We start from the raw sequence: 15,332 nt of genomic DNA, 5'->3' as shown, positions 1-15,332 counted from the left end.
CATCTTTAGGCACCACTTGCAAACCTCTTTTAGGGAAACTCGTTTTGTATTTTTTATTGCGTATTTAAGTGTAGGAACATAAGATTTCAGTTAACTTTCACAAAAACTAAAAAACTGAGAAGATTTTTTATGTTTTCGTCAACAAAACCCTAGATTTTTTTTGTTAGCGTTTAGTACTTGTGCTTTAACATTTAAAATGACTGATACTTATGGAAACGAAGCGTAGGTACAGTACAATACGACTGGGTGGAAATTGTGTTTATATTTTACATCTTTATATATCAAAATGTTATTACTTTTTCAAATAGATTTTCGGCATTTTAGAATTGTCATTATTTTACTTTATATTATCTACATTTTAAGTTATAATTGCTAGAGTATAAATGACATTACATTAGTTTAAAAATATTGAAGTTCGCTCTTAAGCGGTTAATGTTATTTTTACTGGTCGCTAGGATCAATGTTGGTTCAAACTCTTTAGTAAATAAGCTGTAATTAGTAATTACATATCGTCTAAAAAATTAGGATTTATATGCCTGCATTCTTTGGGTAAAAACTGTTACGCCTACATAACCCATAATTAATAATAGTCGATTATTACAATTTTCTGCTTCATATTCTAAAAGATAATTTAATTAGATATTAAATCATTTTGTTAGTTTCGGTCTGAGAGTTATGATGGTCATTGTATTTTCGCAAATGAGAAATCTCCTAACGGTTCTCCATCCAGCTTATTTATCTTCGCTCCGATCAAAAGTCGGTGTGTGGATCGCTTACAAAGTACAACTTGAATTGTTAGGATAATAATTACGATTTGTATGTACTAATTCATAATTCATTTTCGTGTCTGCGATATTATTTTTCGCTTTAAGAGAGGACGATTATAGACCATAGCGGTATTTATAAGTGGTTGTTTTTAGGAAACAATAAATACTATTTTGTTTTGTGTGTAAATACGATTTGTATCCGCAAAAACAGGATGAAAATATTTCTGTATGGGAGATGGCCGAAAAGTACATATTTATCTGATCGAAAGACGATTTCGAACTCTGATGGCGTCTTTAAGAGTGCAGTTGTTTCCACAAATGCAATGCAATGATAATATTGGCTTGTTATTGAAACATTACGAATGCAATATGGACTTAATAATTAGTTGGCGGCCAAGTTTGTACTGCTGATGATGCATGATCCTTCTCAAACAAGTAATTACCATTACAAATTAAAGTTCTTTAACCGTATTCCGATTTATTCCCGACTTTTTTGAAATAAATGTGGATATATTTATAAATTCTGGTTCAGTCATGCATCGTATTTGCATTTTAAACGCGATTAATAAATCAGAAAAGTCAATTATATGCATTTGTTATGATTTACGGAGTCTACTGCTTTCAAGGGTGACCTCATTGTATCGACTTCTCGAAGCGATTCCTTTTGATAAATATTCCAAATATATATAACTTTCTACATTATTCAGTTTTATTCCAGAATTCATGGTTGGGAAAATCCATCCGAGATGGCTGGCTTTCCGGGAGCTTGGAATATTAGAAAACACAAGCTGCGTTATATCTGAAACAGAACCTCTTTACCAAGTCAATGGGCTTCGTTACCATTTCGAATAAGCCCTCCAAGAAAAAGGATTTTGGTGTATATATGTCGTGAGTATGTACTATTTTAATTATGAAAGTCCGACCCTGGCGATGCTTTTAAATGAATTGAAATTCTATCCGGCCATCTAACGTAAATATATTTTTCAGGTTATCCTGATTGTGATATGACAACGCCCTGCGCTAATGAATTGAAAGTCTATTCCGGCAACGGCAACAATGTCAACATGGGGATGAACACACATCCACACACAATTCAATCCGGGCCTGATTGGCCTACCCTCTGCTCTGGACTTTCAAACAGAACAACGTTTGTCTTTGAAGTTTACTTAAAGTCTTGCTTGACAATGACAGGAATTTCGAATTTACAACGCCTCGACTTTGTCCTCAAAGCGCTTTTGCTACCTTTAAATTGGATAATGGAAAAAGTGCGGAGATGGTCATCGGTTTTGTTGCTAATCAAAAGGTTTTTCGAATTACCCCAATCATTTAATTCTGCAACAAATGTATTGATACAATTTTTTTATTTGGTGATCTAATACTATAAAGTCTTATTATTTGGTACCAAAACAGTGGCAATATTTAATAATTTGAGATGATTATTGCGTATAATATTATGACATTGTGCACATTGCTGAAGTTGCGAACACTTAGGTGTTATTTGACGAGAATAATTAATTACCAGGGATAGTCAGGAAGATTATGGGTCTGATCAGTGAGCTGTGACAGGGTGTCCCTCCAGATTTTTAGATTATTGATTTGTGTGTAAAAACGAAGTACGTATTTTAAACTGGTTTTGTTTTGAGGTATACTGAAACATATGGAATGGAAAGCAATGTAGATAATGTAGGAAGAAATTGTTAAACATTATGTTAAGAGGAGTCGTCCCCGTTGTCAATGCATTTTCAGAATATAATATTTCCATTATTAACAGGTCTATTGTTATGAAATTTTAAGTATAACCTGTCCACAACTTTCTCTATATAACTCAGGGCTCGTAAAAAAACAGTTTATTGCATATTTTTTTAATTTTAGTGAAATTTTTCATCAAGTATTTTTAAAAATCAAATTCTCAATTATTAATGGAAATTTTGGAGCTCAGCTTTCACCAGTGTTTCCACCTTCCTAAACTCTATGAATCGTATTAAAAAGATTGTCGACTTTTTTTGTCGGAAATAAAATACAGTGAAGCAGGTTGTGTCGAACAAGTTGCGTTTTACTATATCTCAATTTCAACAAACAAAGTTGTTAATGTTTTTGGTACGATTTATAGAGTTTTGTAAGCTGAAAACAGTGGCAAAAACCGCGTTCCGAAATTTCGTTAAAGAATTGAGGTATGTATTGATTTTCAACAATAAGTGATGAAAAATTTTACCAAAATATGAAAAAGAAAAAAACTGCCCCTGCGTTATATATATATAAAAGCTGTGAACAGGTTACTTTTAAAATTTTATAACTGGAATTCTGTTAATAATTGAGACGTTACATTTTGAAAATGTATTGTAAATCCCATGCCCCAAACGCAGCGACTGTTCTTAATTAAAAGATGCATGAAAATATTTTCAATATATCAAAGACCACTGGTATAAAATCCTATTTACATATAGTTACATCTTTAAGTGGTAAAGCTACGTGACATACATATATCTATATACAAGTGTGTCGGAGAAATAACTTAAAAATGGGTAGATATATTGAAAGTGTAAATTTTTGTATCTTAACGGGGGAAGTTTAATCAAATATGACGTACATAGTGTCGGGTTAGCGATATAAACTTGCATGTTTTTAAACTTCAGCATATATATGTTTTAGGTGATTTTGATAGATCATACAATTATTATTACAATAATGTAAAGCACTTGGGTGTTAATTTCATTTTCAGCCGGTTAAAAAAATGAAATTTATGAATATAAAAAATAGAAGAAGAATGAAATAAAGTAGAATAGTAAAATTCTCTAGGCCATGAAATTAATTTTTAAAATAAAAAAATGTTGGTATTACAGCTAATTAATTAACACTTCATGCGACAGTTCTTGAACCGGAACTCTCAAATTGGTATTGCCGACATTATAATTTTAAAAACAAATTTTACGGCCTACTAAAGACACAAAAATAAATCCACAGGCGTTAAATCTGGGATGCCAGCTGGTTAGTGGTTGACAGTAAGACCTCTGTTACCGATCCAATTTTTGTAATAAATGTTTTGCAGAATTAAAACAATTAAACATTTTTTACAGGTAAAAAAGAAATGCCGTTGTTGTCTAAGTTTTCTGATGTTAACATTAACACTGCCTAGTTAGACAGTTCATGTAATATTTTATATTGTTACAAAATAAACCCATATGCCGCCCCGATATGACGCCTATGTTTTCTAGTATGTGCGGCGATGATGAGTGACTCATCGTCGGTGACGGCGGCCGAACCGCGTTTGTTAAGGAAGAGCCTGGAAGCGGAAGTCGCGAATGGGTGCTCCAGACAATTCGAGAAGCGATGACCGAGGCGTTTCGAGAAGGACCGCGTGGCTGTTTAAATGGGAACCACCGTTGGGAGCAGTCAGAGTTATGTCCTGACAATGAGAGAAGTAGAGTCTAGTCAAATTAATTCCAGTCGGAATTATTGTGTACATAATCTCTGTGTGATTAGTTATGAAAATTTGAGTTACTAAGAAATAAGGTGTTGCGTTTTACCCACACTGATTTCAATCACCGATCAACGTAACAATATCATCAGTAGAGAGCGGAAAATATGCACCAAATTTATGCAAATATGCAGTAACTTTCTTAATATATGCAGAGATATGCAGTTGCATATGCTCCAAAAATTAAAAAAAAAGCTCAATAAGCGAACTAAATTTATTTACAAATCACAAAAACAGGTTTCCCGAGCTTACGTTTTCTTACAAAAAATACATCAATCACATTGCAAAGTGTTTAATTACGTCTCACTAACACATAAATCACATTTTTACTAAAAAATAAATACAAACAGAACAAATTAAAAAATAATAGTAATCGACTGTTTAATTACTATTTTGGTAACAATTTGTTTTTAAATATTTTTCGAAATATTCTAACAAAAAGTTTTTCCTGTGATTCTATAGTATGTATTTGTAAACAGAAAAACTGCGTACTACGTCCACAGATGTAAAGATACTTACCGGTCTAGAAAAATGAAAAATAATGGGATAACGTCCCTCCGACCACCATAAAACATACCATTAATACACCGAAGGAACGAACAAAAATATTGGGAATGAACTTATTTCCAAAAGTAATTAGGGCGCGAATTTACCTGGAAGGATGGCTTAACACCCAGTCGTTTCTTCAAACTACCATAAAATCCAAACCTTTCCTAGTTATTTGAACCTCAGGACAATATTTGCAGTATGATTCATGAAATTTCGTCTTTCTAGATAAATGTCGATAGAATGACAATCATTTTTTTTTTCAAAATAGCACAAAAATTGATAAAAATGCAAAATATGCACCCGTTACGTGAAATATGCAGCAGAAGGCAAATATATGCAAATATGCAATTTTTTTTATAGCTGTATTCATTTTTATTTAGCATGATTCGTTCTCATATTAAATATCAAGACTTATATGCAAAAAATAACGGATATGCAAATTTCATAAAATCCGCTCTCTAATCATCAGAATCACAATTTAAAGATTTATCAAAATCCATTAAAAAATATACATTTGGTTCGCAACGACGAAATATGTGTCATATTTGCAGTACACTAAATTAAACTTCCACCTTCAAACTAAAAACAATGGCGTTTACAAAAATTCAGTATTATCTGTTCTGAAGATATAAGGCCCCGGAATTTTAACGGGACTACTCTATATTTGTTATTGGTGTTTGGAGGATATTTGGGTAAACAGTTATTCCAATAAATATATATGTAGATATCCGTACCAGAAATTATAGAGAACTATAAATTTCTTATTACTACAAAAAAAATCTGTTGCCCGTTGTTTTTCCGGTTTAACAAAAATTCGGTAGAATATCTTTAATTTGTGTCAATAACAGCTAAGACTGGCAGTAAAAATCTTTAAATTAATGTATTCCAGTTTATTTGTTCCGCTGCAATATTTAATTATTTGAAAAAATCTTTATAAATGAGTTCACTGGAGGATTATATCGATGTGAACTTTTAGAAATAACATATATTTTTTTTGCTAGTGCAATGCATTATGTTTTTCTTCACTGTTCCACAATTCGAAGTACATAGTACATTTTTTTAATTTTTCAATTATATAATACCAGTATTTAGCTTAAGTCCTTCAAAATGTTTTAAACAATAAAAAAATTTCTCAACCCTGCTCCTGAAGATGCCATATATGAAAGTGTGCGAAACGTTGAGCCCAAAAACCTAACTGACACGGTCCCAAGCCGAAAAACGATCATATATCGACTCCGACCGTGGAAGCCTTCGAAATTAATAAAAAAAACATTAATTTTTCTGTAGTTTTTGTGATTTTTTGTGAAATTGCTAATAAATACTGTAAAATAATGGTAAATCAAAAATTAGGCAAAAGGGCAAAGTGTTCCGGCACAACAAATTCCAAGATATTAAAAAAAATGGTCGAAGGTTATTTCGACAGAACTTTTCTCACTCCCGAGATACAATAAATCATAGCCAGCTTTTTCGAAAACTTACAGAATTTAATTTTGGGAATTTTGTTTTTTATAATAACCCCTGTACGTTCAAATAAAGATATGTATGCAATGTTAAAGTAAATGTGAAGAAGCGTGCTAGGCGTATTTTTCAAATGAAGTTTTCATTTATAAAATTTTGTGATGACGTCACGTATGGTGAGGACACGTATAGCACTTTAGATACGTGCAGTGTAACACTAATAATAATAGTATTGTATTCCCTAATTTTCTGAAAAATGGAGAGAGCCGTTCCTGATTTAATCAGTGAAATAAATTGACTCATTTATTAATTTTTTTGAGTCATTGTGTAATCAGTGCTCTGTGTAAACAATTCTAAACAAATCGCAACGAGGCACAGACAAAATGTAATATATTTTCTCAGTGTTTCATTACATGGCCAATTTCAACTGTTTATGTTTATACTTAGAAGATATACCAGTCACAGCGCAAGAGAAAAAAAAGACACGGGCAAGTTTGGCACTGAACTTGTGAGCCGCAGGTCCGCGTGTGTTAATTTTTTGCGAAAATTTGGTCCGTTTAGGAAAAAAGTCAAATCGGATTCGTGCTCCACAAGTATAGGAGTATATTATTGTGTGACATTGAAATCATTTTAATTTAGAATTCTTTCAAAAGACGTCCTCAAATTGTTGGTTGGGATGATTAGCCAAATTTTGGTTAGTGTTTTACCATCAATTTACATGATATTTCATATACGTATAAAATTTGACATCAATCGGTCCAATAGTTTTGGAGATTATCTGTCTAATAAAAATCGACACAGACAGACAGACAGACAGACAGGCCGACGGACGGACAGACAGATAGACGACAGACAGATGAAAACCGAATACCGCTTTTTTCGTAGTCTAGGAGTCATGAAACATCGACAAAATAGGAAACTGGGAAGTCATCCGGTGGACTCGATTGCTATACTTCCTTAGCTTACGTTCGGGTGGCAAAAATTGAAGGGAATGTTTAAAAAGAGAAATCATCACACATAAAGATCTGCTGGTGTTTTGGGAAGGATATTATTACACTGTTAACACACTGTTAAAAATGAGTAAGGTCACTGTACCCTATATGGCCTACCTAAGCTTTGAGAATTTTTTTAGTTTTGTAAGAACTTGAAATGGAAGAGTAATGGTGGGAGTTGAAAGAGGTTATATTTTTGTACATAATTTTTCATAGATTCCTTTGTCTTAGTTAATTATTCTAAATAAATTTCTAACTTTTATCTTTTCATATATTTAGATAAGATAGTAAAATGAGGCAGGTAAACTGGGATACCCGGTATTTTACATCACTTAAAAAAAATAGAGGAATATACTTTAGAAGTAAAAATTGTGGAGATGTTGCCGAAATCTACAATTAAAAATAGAATGCTAACAGAAATACATACAGAATTCCGAACTCTTTTTGATAAATTGTGTATCAATTTCTTCAGAAATCGATGCTTTTTTAATGTTTTGATTTTTTTATAACATTGCCACGAATTCGCTCATCTAAGACTGCACTGTCAGTGGGTTTTAAAGTTGTCAATTTATACAAGAATAATCTATGATCTATTGTTATTATTATTAATGTAATCCAGGGTTATCCTGGATTACATAAATCTGGAGACAGATTTGAAATCACTTTCAATAATACATTTTATATTAAGCTATTAAAACAAATTATTAGTTAAAAAGATTTCCTGTAAGAATGGATGTAAAATAAGGAATTAAACATCCCTACAAGGTGGATCGCTAACGAAAAAAAAAAAGAAAAGAAGAAAAAACTTGCAGTTACGGTTATCAGTGTTATCACAGCTTTAATTATTTTTTGCATCTACAATCAATAATAATAATTTAAAAATTATGTGAATTATTGTCGTTTATTGTGCCAAAAATTTGGTCTAAAGTTTATAATTATTTTCTCGATATACTCGTAGTATAAGCTAAACTTCATATTTCGTCATTCGATGTGTTATTTAATAATTATAATGCATGTTCACGTCATATTATTGTTTGAAAATATTTTCCACTCATTACTGAAATTTTTGCACAATAATGCGGTCGTTTTTTGTATCACAATACAAGTGTAATTGCAAATGTTCTTTTTATGAAATGAAATATTTTTTACATAAAACATACATTACAAATGTGTTATATGAAATAGGCAGTAAATAACGCAATTAAAATTCGTACTACGCTTTTGGATGATAGATCTAGCGATGATTAGATAGAATACAAAAAACGGAATAAATGAATATATTATAAGTAAAATATAATTAGCGGTTTAAGTTGGAATCGTTCAGAATCTCATAGAGAATGATAATAAAGGCTCGTAATCAAGAAATCATAAAATTACGTATACGGTTTTCACTATTAGTTTCTCGTTAATACAATTAAAGAGTAATTTGTTTAGCTCATTTTCGTGATAATTCCAACGGAATAGTAATGATTCGTTAATTTGCAGCGTTACTGAAATGTAAGTGGGCAAAAAGCGTGTTGGCATCACGTAAATCAAAGAAATGCATGAATTTATTAAGAAAACGTGACAAAAAAGTCAAAACCGCAAACCTATTTGATGCTTAAACGCCATGAATAAAGCATTTATTCGTCGGTGATTAAAGGAAGAAACCCAATGACAAAGTGAATTTGAAACCAAATCGAAGTAATTTCAAATGCACGATTAACGACGATTACAAAGTCCGCTTTTTTAAATTCATTCATAAGTTTTTGATCTGGACTAAAACTAAACTGTCCGCGTGTACGTGACGATGGTTTTTAGTCGGACTTCTAAAACGATCACTGATTTTTGCTGGCCGCCAACAAAAGCCCGAAAAACGAGACCATCTCGTGTTTATGTAAAACATCCATCGAATTATGCATGCACGTGTTATCAACAAATTGGAATTCCTCAAAAAATCCCCTTTTTCCAACCGTCCATTAACATTTTTTAGCAATTTAACTTAACGACGCGCTTATTTTTCCGATTAATTTTACAAATGCTCCGCCACTGCACCGATTCAACATTTATTTGTTTTCATGCAATTTAAATTCAAGTAATCTTTGAATTAAAGATAAAATCCTCGATAAAAATGTAAATGCCGCTGCGGTAAAAATGTAAAGCAGCCACCGTGAGAAAAACCCGACACGCTTCATTAAATAATTTTGTTAAAAACTCTCATAATCACCTTTTCTTTTCGGACGGATATTTTGCCATTTTCTGCGTTTTCCCAATAATAATTACCCATAACCGTACAGCGGCTGCAAAATTGGAACGTTTTTTGCCGCACTTAATTTCGACTCAGAACGAAATTCAAATTATGTAGATGTATGAGTTTTTCGGCGATGTTATTAACCGAATCACACCTGGTCGGTCTTTGTTTAATAAAAACTCGGGAGAAAAAGGAACACGAAATGAGATAATTTATTGAAACGAATCAAACACAACGGTCCAACACTGTGTGAACATCCGATTATCTCTTGCACGCTGCATATTATTTGAATGACTCGATGGGTAATCGCTGTCCGGCATCACTTTGAGTTCCCACAAAATTTTCGAACACTTTTCTATTCGATTTGGACAATTTAATTCGTATTTAGGGTTTATTTGTATATTTGCTTTTGTCGGACGGCGACAGCAAACTCTCGAAGCTCGATTCTTCTGATGAGGTCCATCTGGGTGGCATAAAATTACGTTGTTCTGACCGTAATTTGAACTTCTGTAAACAAATAGCAAAAGGAAAAAAATAAGTTTGGGAAATTACATTTTGTAATCTAATATATTGAAAAGTATTAAAATCTAGTCATTCTTGAAAGGAAATTTTTACTAACATTAGTGACAGGCTATGATTAATGTTTATTATGTATTAAAAAATCAGTAACTGTTGTATTTGTATCCCTATTTGTTAGGACAAGTAACATTCATGCTTAAATGTTTTTTAGCGGTGTTAAACACTTCTAAGACTTTTTTTAGGATTTTCATGTTAAAATTGTGTGTGAAAAAAAATTATCAATAAAAAATTTTTGGGTTAAATTCTAGAGAAGAATAGAGCAAAGACAAAGTTCTTTTTCCTGCAACGTAAAATGCACTTGTACAAAATATTTTCTGTGAATCGTTGGCGTAAGGTATGTCAGGTTTTCGAAACAAAAGAGCTTTATGTTATTACATGATACTTAGCACCATTTCTAACATTTGTTAAACAAATAACTGTTAAATAAATAAATATTCTTCATTAGCTCTGTAAAAAAAGAAGAGCTTTTGGTATCTTAAAGTTCAACGATGATATGTCTTTATCAGTCGATTCGGAAATTGATATATTTACATATCTATCTGTATATGTACAAAGAATTTAAAAGAAAAGCTTGGTAAATTATTTTACAAATTTTATCAAGTTAATTTCTAACATCTATAGACTTCATATCAATCGAGTACTAAGACTCTTGTTATAAAATGGGATGAGTGCAGTATCCACTCATGATCTGTTTACTATTGTGAATTATTAGTTATGAAATTGATTTGTCTAAATAGAAACATCTCTCTATGTCTTTTGTAAAATTTAAAATTAACTTTTCGTGAAAGAATAAGTTCCAACTGAAGGAACATCTTGTAAGGTGACATTTTTAACAAGGGAGAAAAATTCGAATATATTTTTTATTCAAAGACACTATTATTCTGCAGCAAATGTCATTGCACATTATCTAATTGCTTTAGTAAGTTCTTTAGTTGTATGCAAAGGATTTTTAAACACTATTTTTGAGTTTCGGAAAATAAAGTAGTCAAAAATTGTCCTGTCAGAAGACCATGGGAGGCAATCAATCACTGTCATTATAGAATTAATGCAAAATTCCCATTGTTTCTTGGGCTTTGTGCGCTGTTGCCTTCTGTTGGAAGTAGCCATACCAAGTTCATCATCGTATAGTTGGTTTAAGAAAGGCTGCAACAAATTATTGCAATATCTGTCAGCATTTATTGTCCTGCTGAAAAACGTGGGTCCAATAATTAGCCTTCTTGAAGGAGCAATCCAAACACTAATTTTTTGACGATGTAGGTACGGGATGTTCCATCTACTCGTGAGGATTTTCAGTGAACTACTTAAAAACGCATTGTTTTCTTATTAATAGCTAGAAAGGTGAAACAAGGTTTCATCTGAAAAGAACGCCTTGTCGAGACCGTCATCGTTTAAGTGAGTATGGAACCACTAACAATAGTTAACTCGCTGTGAAAAGTCAATTGTTCAAGGTTCTAGTACACAATGTAATTTGTAGAGAAATTTACTAAGGTCTTTTTTCAGAATCAATTGGCATATGACAATCCTGTTTGTTGAGAAGATTTTCTGAGTGCTGTACATCCTCAATATTTTCTGGCATCCTTTTGGTTTTGGTCTTCTGTTGTTTGACCGGCGATTTATTGGCCCTGGTTTAACAAATCTATTCACACAACGTAAAATTTGTTCCCCCAAATTGATACAAGAAACTCTTGAACAATTAATCAATTGCGAACTTCTTCCCTGTATTCTTGCATAAAATAAGACCATTCACCATTTTACTGCTTTACCCCATTTCTATAATAACTTTTAAAAATGCAATTTTTTTGTTCTGTATTAAACATAACGTGTTTAAATAACAGCAGTAAAAAATAATGATAATACCAACTTTTTTTATAAATTCCAAAGCACACTTGATAAGTTCTTTTTTCGATCATATGGTACATTAAAACCCCAGACACAAATAATAGTTGCAATACAAGATTTTTTTTTAATTTAAACGACTTAAGACTAGTTTGTACAATATTTTAACTGAGATTAAGTTAATCACGCATTTCATGAGGCCTTTATCGATGTCTGATTGACGTAGAGTAAGACCACATGGTGTTAAAAATTTAATCGCAATTATATATTCAATTGAGCTTCTGTAAACCGGATCTTAAGGTTTCAGTGCAGTATAAAATTAGCACGGCAAATGATGTAACTGATCGCGAATTGAGGTACACTATACAGCTATAGGAAAAAAATAGGAAGAAATCGGTTAACAATATCGAAGTTTCCTAGTAAGTTGACAAGAGAAATGCTACCAGGGGATAACAAGTGGTGCAATGCAGTGTTTTCTGGTGAAAATAAATTTGACTTTGGATTTGGTTACTACTGGCGTACTCTATGGAAGGAACCAAGATATGTATCTACGCAAGTTCAGGGAGGAGCAAGATAATGGTTTGGTGGAGGTCTTTAGTAGCTTAGGAACTAGCACGTTGACATTTATTTCAAACAAAATACATTCTACATATTTTACAACATTCTTGATAATTATCAAGAATCTCTAGAAATGCACCTTAAATTACGCATTGTTTAATAAAAACAAACTTATTTTGCAGCAAGATAATGCACCCATGCATCATGTCTTTAAGTCCTCCAAAGAATAGTTTACCAATGAAAACATAAAATTGTTACCATGTCCTGCGAAACATCCGGATGTTCTATGTCATTTCATAATGAATCGTTTGAGAAAGGGGTTTGAAACATTCAGCATTCTTCATTCTCATTCTTGAATTAGATTATAGATTAGTGTATATACAAAATCAGATTGGTAAAGTTTTACAGGAGGATTTTTTTAGAAAAAATAACAATATTTGTTCAAAAAGAAAACTTTTATCTGATACTCAAAATGGTTTTTGGAAACATAAAGCTATATATATTGCAAGGAGGAATGAGGTTGTTGAACATATGTTTGATTTAACTCGTGCATTTGATACGATTGATCATGCCTTACTATTAAAGAAGATTTGAGGAATGGGAATAAAAGGAGTCGAGCATTCTCGGATTAGATCATATCTTGAAAATGGCACGTAAAGCGTAACTATTGGGAGCTGTACATCAAGAAACAGATCTGTAAAAGTTGGGATTCCTCAAGGATCACTATTAGGACCTATTTTATGTAATATGTTCATCAATGATTTATCTCTTGCATATAGTAAATACACGTACGCTGAAGTTTATACAACAATCGACGTTTAGGGACCCTACGGAATGCCTTGGAAAAGTCCAAATAGACGATATCAATGTCTGATAGACAACAGAAGAGGTTCGAATGAATGATTTCCCGGGGAGGAAACCGTGCGGGTGGAATTAAGTTCTCCACTCCAAAATTTTAACCACAGGCCTGTAGTAACTGGCATGAAATTTGTTGCCTTTCTTAAAAATAGGTTGGACTATTGCTGTTTGCCAGATGTCAACACTCCTGATCTAAATGACTGGGTGAATAAAAGATAGATGGGGGGCCACTCAAAGTGTCTGCACAATTCCTCAAAGCTTGGGACGTAATATGCTCTGGTCCAGGCGACTTAGAAGATTTCAATTTTATTAACTTTTCATGAACCACTGATTGAGAAAAATCAACATCGTTAAGAAATGTGGTGAGTGGTAAACTAGCTAAATGAGACAGTTGATTTGATGGCAGTCCAAACGTGTCTATAAAAACATTTGGTGTCTTTGGCATCAGCTATTTTTGATTCATATGTAGTCTTGGCGTCTTTAATAATGAGCGAAAGCTTATTAGAAAACACTCTGTGAGCCCTTTAGTTTGAACCCTATCTCTTATGTAGTTGTAATGTTGAATCCAAACAATGTCATGACTATTATAAAGTGAGTGGACCGGATTTAAACAAAAAGAAAACCTATTATATCCTAAAAATGTTACAATTATTTAACAGTCTCCGTCTACGTCTCAGTAACTCGTTAATACGATGAACTGAAAGTGTAAAATTATTGGGTTTAATTTTTGATTCTAAACTCAAATAGCATTTCCATACTGATGATTGATCACAGAAAATTAGCAAAACATGTTACTTGTTGTGTTTCTTCTCATGTTTTAAAATCTGCGTATTTCGCTATTGTTTAGTTGTGCTCTATTTACGGTTGTGCGTTTTGAGGTGTATCTGTATCCGTAGAAAAAGTGTTTAACTGGTAAAAAGACTACTGAGAATTATGTTTCGTCTACACCCACGATCTTTCTGTAAAGAGATTTTTGTATTGCATGACATATTAACAGTGCCTTCATTGTATATTTTGGACTTGATTATAAATGCCAAAATAAAAGTTTGCCAGTTTCCAAGAGTTGGTCAAAACAAAGTAGTCATATTTAGTTTAAGAAATAAGGAAGACATACAAATAAATTTCTCAAGGTTGGAGATTGGTGAGCAAATTGAAAATTATTTATATGTGTACTTTTAATGAGTACTAGTTTATTTAAGAGAAAGGTTCGTAGTGATTTAAACCGTTGAGCATATTATAGGGTAGATTAATTTTTGTGTTCTCATTTTTGACTAGACCTATATACCTATTGTAGAAGTATTTGTGTCACAATAAAGTTAAACTTAAGCTTATGGGGCAACATCGTTCACGAAGCAATTTCTAAAAACTCTACATGGTTCATGCATGATTACTGCCTTCCATAATTTCTTAATTTTTTCTTCTTATATTTGGTAAAAGTTAAATTCCCTAACATTTTTTTCTACCTTATACTCTTCTTTTTTTTCACGAATTTTACTCTATACGATATTTGTCTTTGTACCCTGTTTTTGGCATCCTCACTTTTATACTTAGATTTTATCATTTCAATTAAGTTCTTGATTAGTTTTTCCTAGGTATGTTCAACTTTCTTTATATAAGGTACATTACATATGTATATATTTCTCATTTGTCCTACGAATTTCCGGCGTTGTATAATTTTAATTGATGAATATGAATCAGAATACATCATGTAAATAAGAATGTGAATTTGTAGATTATTATTTACGTAGCTCCTTTTCAAGTGGAGCACCTGTATTTTGTTATTGTAATACGTCAACTCAAGTAACATTTTTTATTATGTCTAGCTTATGGGAACTTACAACAGCTTTCAATATTTTTTTTAGGTTTTCTTAGTATAAGGACACTACATTTCCCAAAAATACACAAAAAGAAACAAGAATATTTACTGCTTAATTCAAACCTTAAACGGATAAATTAATTATTTTTTTCTACTGATTGAAGATATAAGTAAGAATGACAAACCATATGGGAATTAAGTTTGTTTGTATTTG

At 32.1% G+C, this 15,332-nt stretch overlaps 1 long non-coding RNA gene across 1 annotated transcript in view; it reads left to right on the top strand.

The window, feature by feature from the left end:
- Nucleotides 1–15,332, top strand: part of LOC135130655 (uncharacterized) — a 114,992-nt gene that overhangs the window by 90,507 nt on the left and 9,153 nt on the right. Inside the window, exons 5-6 of the long non-coding RNA XR_010280826.1 lie at nt 1,486–1,655; nt 1,755–4,185. This is a non-coding gene — a long non-coding RNA (uncharacterized LOC135130655). The remainder of the gene's footprint in view (nt 1–1,485; nt 1,656–1,754; nt 4,186–15,332) is intronic.

Source organism: Zophobas morio, unplaced genomic scaffold (assembly GCF_036711695.1).
Source record: "Zophobas morio isolate AGI-343-1 ecotype UQ-CSIRO unplaced genomic scaffold, CSIRO_AGI_Zmor_V1 ptg000002l, whole genome shotgun sequence".
In the NCBI taxonomy this organism is placed as follows: Eukaryota; Metazoa; Arthropoda; class Insecta; order Coleoptera; family Tenebrionidae; genus Zophobas; species Zophobas morio.
Note: the sequence above shows the minus strand (reverse complement) of the source record. Positions and strands in the feature narration are given on the sequence as shown.